At 48.6% G+C, this 8,111-nt stretch overlaps 1 protein-coding gene across 2 annotated transcripts in view; it reads right to left on the minus strand.

The window, feature by feature from the left end:
- Positions 1 to 3,947, minus strand: part of LOC144174627 (fatty acyl-CoA reductase 1-like) — a 109,513-nt gene extending 105,566 nt beyond the window's left edge. Inside the window, exons 1-2 of one of the 2 annotated variants that reach the window (XM_077703407.1) lie at positions 3,796 to 3,933; positions 2,318 to 2,419 (exon numbers count right to left, since the gene is read on the minus strand). The gene's annotated coding sequence lies outside the window, so the exon portion shown is untranslated. Of the gene's footprint in view, positions 1 to 2,317; positions 2,420 to 3,795 lie in introns of both variants that reach the window. The other variant, XM_077703406.1, reaches the window with a different exon arrangement.
- Positions 3,948 to 8,111: the final 4,164 nt, after the last annotated feature.

Raw genomic sequence — 8,111 nt, forward strand, 5'->3', positions numbered from 1 at the left:
CAGCTCACGTGCGTTCGCGCCTGAAGTGGGATGTACAGACGCCGAGCTCGCGAAGCCGGTTGCCGCCGCGGGTTCCAGCGCGTGCTAACGCGGTCCACGGAGAGACGGGAAAGGCTGCGGACTGAACTTTCCGGGCCTGCCAGTCATGGACAACTTGCAGCGGCAAGTTGGGAAATCCATGTGAGGTGAAACAGAGAGAGGTGTGCGCCAGCTCTGCTGTTTCTCCGTCCTTGCACCAATAGTGCAAGCTGCGCCTTTTTTTTTTTTTTTTTTTCGCTTCCGCAGAAGGTATTACCATTGCCTTTACCCGGTCAGCAGTCGAGCCACCTCCATAGAGCATCCACCGCGGCAGGTGGCAGTGAATGTGTTCAGTTCTTATATGTTTGAATGCAAGCCGCCGCCATCGTGCGGTTATTTTGCGGCTGTCTTTGCCCAGAAATCAAAGGCGCGCGCACTACCACAGGGCTGCTGGGCTGCGTCGAACCGCATTCACGAACTCACAGTTAGCATTGTCCGACCGCAGTTCTCCGTTGCAAGAGTAGAGGACCCATGCCAGCTCGGCATAATTAAAGTTATTCCAGATATACTTTTCTTCCGCATGTACTCTTGTTCCAAGCCTCCCTCCCCACCCCCACCCATAAAATGAAAATATAATAGCTGCTTTTAAACTACCCAGAATAAAATCCTCGGCGGTAGTCCACGCACGGCACCCGGGACCGGGATAAAGCGCTGAATAGGCCCGCGGATTCAGCGCGTTATGTCTTACGTAGCGTGCGTCTGTACACGATCCATACGAATGCGGACTGCCGAATTCCAGCGGGCGTACCAGTTACACGCAGACGAAAGAAAATCTGATACTCCTCGTCGTTCTCAGCCGAAAGAAAATCTGATATACCTCTCGTCGTTCCGACAGTCTGGCTACATGCGCACTATGGCGACCATTATTAGCCCTTCTTTTTTTTTTTTCTTTTTGGGGGACCCAATCCCCGTTGTTGCTCTTGAGAGTGGATTGGGGTTGGTTTGGTGGAAACAGATGATTGGTTGATTGATAAATGCTGAGAAAGCAGGGTCAGTTAACTTCTAACTTTTATCAAAAAGAGCCATCCGGGGTAGTATCAAACATCAACTCAGAGATGATCGATTGATTGATCCGGGTAGTATCAAACATCAACTCAGGATGATTGATTGATTGATTGATTGATTGATTAATTGATTGATTGATTGATAAATGCTGATAGAATCGGATCCATTAACTTCCATGACGAAGAGTACGTCATCCGGGTAGTACCGGACATCAATTCGGGCTGCTACATTATCGCGCGCAAGGTAACGTTCCCTCAGCCGCTGTTGGACAAATGCTATATCATATGCAAAGAGCGCAGCTGGCGTTTACGGTTGACCGCAGTAGCAGTCAGGCGGCGACCCATAGAGACGTGAGGGCCGTGTGTCCGCAACGCATCGCGGGAGCCTCGGTACCTTGTTCCCTGCGAAGCCACAGCCGCGGCGTGTCGGATCGGATTTCTCGGGATGAAAGAGGGGAAATGGACAAAACAGCGCGCTCTGCTCTTCTCGATCGAAGCAGCCGCGCCGCAGCGGTATGGCCTCGGTCTTTGTGGAAAAAATAATAGTACAAACCCGAGAAGCCTCGCGACGCGCGCCGCGGCAGATACGGCGGGCTCGGACGATTTCTCCAACCGGCTCGGACGACGATTTGTGCAACACACAGATGGCCCCGATAACCCGACGCTGCTCGCTCGCCGGCGTATGCCGTATACATGACCGGACTCAGCTTTCATCGTCCGGTCCGCATCTTCCTCTCTTCCAAAGTGACTTCTTTTCTTTCTCGGCGGGGGTCAGGGCCCTTGCCACCCACGAGAGAGAGAGACGCCGTCCAGGAGGGAGGATAACGTCGCCGGTACCGGACAGTGTGTGGGACGCGAGATTCGAGGACGACCCGTTAACGAAACAAGAAGGTATCTTCGAACATGTCGAAAGTTGTTAGCTCAACTATCCCTTTTTTTAAGTAACCATCGATGTTTCTATTCTATTCTGCCCAACAACTACTTACATTGGCATAAGTACTTGGCACAGCAAACAGGGAGCTCGTAACATCGTGATCGTCTCCTAAAATGCGCGAAAATGAATCCCCCTTCGAGTCCAACCCCGAATTTTCAGGTCCCCTCAACAACGCTTTCACATCAAGCCTTACCGAAATACGGAAAAAGGTTCAATGCAGAATTACACAGGAATCATCGACAATCAGTCAGCGGCATTAAAGCACAGAGATGATTGCACACACCAAGAGAAAAAAAAGTACCTCAGACACTTTTTGCCCTCGTTGTAAGGTAAGCGTGCACTTGTAAACCGGGAGAGTAGGATCGGTCAGTTCTCGAAGTGCTTCAGGCAAAGTAGCGGTTGACTGGGAAAAATATATATAGGAAGAATTCATGTAGCCCCCTTTCGTTTCTCTGGCGGTGTCGATAACGTGGGTACTTAAGTCGAGCATGAGGAGAGACAAGATAAGGTCACGGTGTAGGAAGTGGATAAGGCCAAAGATTCACATCGGACCCACTCGGGATAGCGCGAGACACAACTCGAAGCGAAAGTTCTGCCGTGGTTCCGGAGTCGGTGGGAGTGGTCACGGCGGCGCGCAACATAGTACGCGCACAGAACGGCCGGCAATCCATTTAATTGGGCCCGCGCAAAGGCCTCGCCACCGCGTACTGCATTTGGCGCAGTCACAGCAGCAAAACTAGGACGACAAAACCGCGCTCCACCTAGCACAGCGAAGAGCAACATAAAAGAGCCGCCGTCTGGCGCGACGCATGGCAGAGCGCCGACACGCCTGACGGAAACGTAATCCCGCAAGCGAGCTTTGCTGCGCTACCGCTACGAGCCCGTCCCAGTCGAGGTCGCACACGGCGAGTTTCACGCGTTTACTGACACCGCTATACTTCATTCGGAAAATTCGAAGACACAGCGCGGATGTTTCACGTCATTTGGGAATAAATATTAAGTTTGTGTTATTTGATTAGGCCGGTTAGTGGTCATGCGTACTCGATCAGGATAGCGAACAGGGCGTGAGGCAAACCCTAAGCCCAACTATCGGCGCCGACTGTTTCGCGGGGGCTGGACGTAACGTACAATTACCCTTTTGGTAAACTGCGGGGACCCGTTCATAGGCGATTTAAAAGACGTTCGCTGTTACTTCGAACCAAAACATTCGAGCCCGTGCACGGAAGTCAGCGCCCGATGTCCGCATGTTCCGCACCCGCGACAAGCCCGACCCGAAAGGTACGTAACGGGAGGGTCGAGCAGCGGTTACGCTCTCTCGGGGAGAACCTCTGCAGGCAAGTGAAATTGAGGGGAACGATTTGTACGATCTTGCGGGGCTTGGGTAGGCTTAGCGCCCTCTTTTCGCCGTCCCTGGAGCGGATATATTCGGCACCGCAGCAGTTTCTCCCAGTGCTCGAGCGGGCCGCATGTGATCGGGAGGTATCGCCGAATGCGAGGTCGCGGATAGGTCAAAACCAACCATCGTACGAGTTCGCGGAGCCGGGAGCAAAGTGCGGAAGTAATCTTTCGCGAGTCGTTTGCGGGGAACAGACACCGGGGAGCGAAAAAACGCGCGTCCCGGCCGATGAGTCGGCCTCCCATCCGGCATCGCTCCCTGCTGACAGCGAAGGCAAGCGAGCCGGCGCGTTCGGTCCGACTGGTTGTTCCGGCTCCGCGGGTTCTTCGCCGGATTCCGGATGCGTCGACACGTTCGCAAAAAACACTCGGAGGCGTACTCACCGGGCGTTTAGCCGCTCTCAAACACTTCCATTTCGATCCTCCGTGCCCGCGCTGATATTGCGCCCAGAGAGATGAGTTTAAAAAAAAATTACGCAAGGAAATATAAGGAACTCGCAGGTTGCCGTAGTCGCCGTCTACGGGCGGTAGTGAGCCCGGCGTCACAACCACGTGACCTTCGTAAGCCAATGTACACGCGTTCTGTTTGGTTGGTCAGGCCGCGCCACCTCGCGGAGCGTTGTTTAGGCTAGAAGCGTAAAGCACATTTAGTACGCTAGGTAGCGCCACGCTTCCCCGCGGAGCTTGGGTGTGGGAATTTTAAATCATCAAACGGCGGGACGCGCGAAGAACACATTTTTTATCCACGTATTTCGAAATGCGTACTGTGTGCGAATACGCTTCAACAAGCAAAAAAAGAGTACCTGCTGGAAAACTTTCTCAAACAAATGTCGATGAAAGTACAATAGCGCAAAGTTGAACTAAGTTCAACTGTTGAATGAAGAAAAAGTGCATCTTATCTATTATTATTAATGCTTCTTCATTTTTTAATCACGCGTGGATATGTGCCAAATGTTGGCATCGACTTGTCGGCTGCCATTTTAGACTTGTGCGGCTAGCCAGTTCAGAAATTCATCTAGCCCGCGCATTTACTCCCGTCCAGCGCTGATTGCGCTCGTAGTTTAGCTACCACGGCCGAAGTACTTGACTCGGTATACGCTGCGTCTACAAGAGGGGATAAGGATGCGTAGGTCGGAAGTCTCGGAACCCGGTTATGCTAACCTGCCCTCCATATTGCCGTCCTAGCGCTGTGCAGCTGCGAGTCTCGTCTCCACTGTCACATACAGCAGCTGCTATGACTTATGCCCTTTTAGAAGCATGCGCACCGAGGATTTTTGTCGGGGGGGGGGGGGGGGTAAAATTTTGACAACAAATATAAAATATAAAATACAAAAATATAAAAGAACAAATATAAAGGTAAATGTAACTAAATAAAATAAGTATAAATAAATATAAATAATAAAAATGGATAAAATATACATTTTACACCAGTAAAATATATTTTATAGTATATGGCATATTTTACAAACAGTAAACAAGTCTCATGAGTTTTTCTTCTTTTTCCCATAAAAAAACTCATACACGTTTACACAACAAGAAGACACCCGAAGCCTTTTGCCATTGCACGAAGCCTCGGACCCAAGTTTGGAAGAACAATGGGAAGGAAGGGATGATGGGGGATCCGGGCCGAAGGCCTTCTTCACTGGTGAAGTCAGGCAAAGCGTAAAGCACGCGCAGTCTCCTCGTGACCCTTATTTTTGCAAAAATTCAGAGAGAAAGAAGCTTTGCGGTACACTATTATGTAGCGACGAAAATTGCCCCTTCCTGGTACGGTAGCATGGCGATCGGCAGTGAAGAAGTCGATAAGATTCAGTATAAGGTTAACTGGTCTAATTTACTAATAACATTGGCAGACCTTTATTTACCACATACAAATTTCACTTATTACACGAAATGATAAATTAGTCAAGAGAGCAATGGTACTAAACGGATGGTGAAGCTGTCCCGGAGTAGTTACGGACCAACAACGAGCAGCAGCGTTCCTGAAGTGAGACCCCAGCGCCGGCAGCTGCTTCCCGTGAACCCGGCAAGCAGGGCGTTGATTTGCTTCGACTCGGCCATTGAAAAGAAAAGCGCGTTCTGGACACATTTTCCACAACCAACTGGGGAAACGCTTCTTAACACCAAGCAGCTGCCATGTTCCCACCACAAAGAAAGGGGACCAACACTAACAGACGCAGAGTTTGAATCCGAAAATGTGCTCTTCGGCAAAATAATTATTGATGCGGGCGAAATAGTTGAGACAAAACAGTGAAGTAAAGAGTGGAAAAAACAGGAACGGTCGTTGGAAGTGGAGATTGCTCGGAGCTTGGAGTGAACACCACAGGGGGTGCGGAATCTTCTACAAAGTGGAAACCCGAGCCCCTGCGACACTCGGCCAAGACGGTCTACTCACCCAGTAATAGCAGTGTCTTCCGGTAGGTCGGCACGCAAACACAGGCTCCATGCATTTCTTAATAAAACTTAGCCTTGACGGCCGAAGTAGTGCTCAAACAGGGAAAGACAGCAAATGCAATGAGAGCTTCGCAACAATTATTCGCTGCTATACCAGACACAAAAAAAGGCCATTCACCTGCCTACCAACTGTAAATTATGATTTGCACGGTGAAGCCAGTTTCGAGGAACAAAGATAGAGCCCAAACTTGAAATACATGTGAATGCGAAAGTTTGCTCCAATTCGATCTATTTGCAAGTGAACAAAATCAGTTCATATACGTTGGCACAATCTGTGCTGAGCAGTCAAATTAACATATATTGATGAAAGCCTACTTAACACGACATCATTGTTATCCGTGCTCACTGGTTTCCCTGACTGCGCATGAAACGTTACCACTTTCCTTGCTATAATGTTCCAAACTCAGGCAATATATATAAAAAGAAAAACCGGACTTTTTTTATCCAATGGGAGAGGGAGGGCTATGTGAGCTTAGTGCTTAGTATTGAAGTGCTTAGTATTGAAGAAAAAACAGTTGTTTAATCTTTCAAATGAAAGAAAATAAATTCGATATGATATCATAAAATTTCAGTTGAGGTCAGAAGGCAAGCTCGACAATACTGAGTCCCAACCTATGGGAAATTTCGGCGTCCTTCTTTTCTAGAAAACAGAGAATAATTCAAATCTCGTGACAAAATATACGCACAAAAGTTCAAAAAGTGGTATACGCCTCGAGCGCGGCCTGTAGGGGCTAAGGTCCCTTAGTAGGGGCGCCACTGAAATCCCCCTAGCGGCCCGTTTCGAAAGCAGGCGCGGGAGTCCCCGGCCCCAGTGATTTCCCTACACACCCCCTAGGGGGTGTGCAGACCCCCCCTAGTTTTTCTGGACACCCCCCCTTGAATTCCCAAATTTCACTCTTGTCAGTTCTTGTATGGACCTTTTCCTCCCGCACATAAACACACATATAATTTACTTTCTTCATTGATTCGATGCCGTTCTTTGTTTACTACCGTAATCTTTGCAGAAGCTCTTTCAGCATGTACGTTTAAAATGGGCAATTTGGTGAGGCGAAGCGCTACGGAAGCTAATCCTGGCGTTTTAATAAATCGGGAGCGTACAATCGGTGCCTGAATTATAAGTGCTGCATAATTCGTGTACTACCTAAACATTGTTTCAAGAACTCAAATTTCGTTACTGGCCCTAGTAACAAGTTCGAATATGCCCTTATACGTTGAAAAATTGCGAGAAATTAAAAAAAAAACTGAATACGGACCTTTCATGGTAAAAAATGAATTTCTCTAAATTTGTTTTTTTCTTAGATTGAATAGAAAGCACCGCCTCTCAGGTGTATATATATATATATATATATATATATATATATATATATATATATATATATATATATATATATAGAAAATGAGAAACGTACGTCACGGGGATGAGCGTTTGGTTAACAGACGTCTATTATTTAACTAGTGGGATAAAAAAACAGCTTTTCTAGTTTATGCACCCCCCCCCCCCCCAGAGCAATTAAGACACCCCCCCTTGATTCGATGCCTGGGGAAACCCCTGCCCGGCCCGCTCCCCCCTGTCGCCGTTGCTTTTGGGGCTCGTTCAAGACAGCGATTTACCGTTTGTCCGCGTTCGAAATACCGAATAACGTGGAGCAGGCACTCTGTTTGCAAGCCTGGTGTGTTCACGAGAGTATAAACGTTTATGACGCGATCTTAGGAAGATCTATATGAGCGCCGGGCGTGTGTCCCAGGCCGGCGTCCCGAACCGAGCATTTGCATGCAGCTGATTGCAATTCCGCTGCCCTGAAATTTGGTGGCAGTGTCTCCGTAACCAGTGTTTCCTCCGATGGTCATGTTGCGGCCATACACACTATGATGTAAATCGATTTTGTGCACTACAAAATCCAGCGGAGCACTCATACCTGACAGCACGCAAGTTACGCCTGCCACTATCACATATCAGATATTGATCAGTACCCTGAACAAGCCAATGCGGCATAGATTTCGCAAACATTGTACCAAAGAAGTACGATGGATTATGCAAAATTACACTCCGGAGTCAGCACACGACGACAAATTTAATGCTGGGTCGTCTTGTCCAGAGGTGACCGCTCGCAAAGATTAATCTGTTACATTTATCCTCCACGAGAAGCGCAAAGATGGGCTTATAGAGTAATCCGCGTCCGCGACCAAACTCTTCTTCGAAACATCGTCGTATGACACAGGGAGACTGCATAATCTAGCATAAACCG

The sequence above is a fragment of the Haemaphysalis longicornis genome, unplaced genomic scaffold (genome assembly GCF_048455015.1).
Source record: "Haemaphysalis longicornis isolate Haplotype H1 unplaced genomic scaffold, Haemaphysalis longicornis Haplotype H1 scaffold_3, whole genome shotgun sequence".
NCBI lineage: Eukaryota > Metazoa > Arthropoda > Arachnida > Ixodida > Ixodidae > Haemaphysalis > Haemaphysalis longicornis.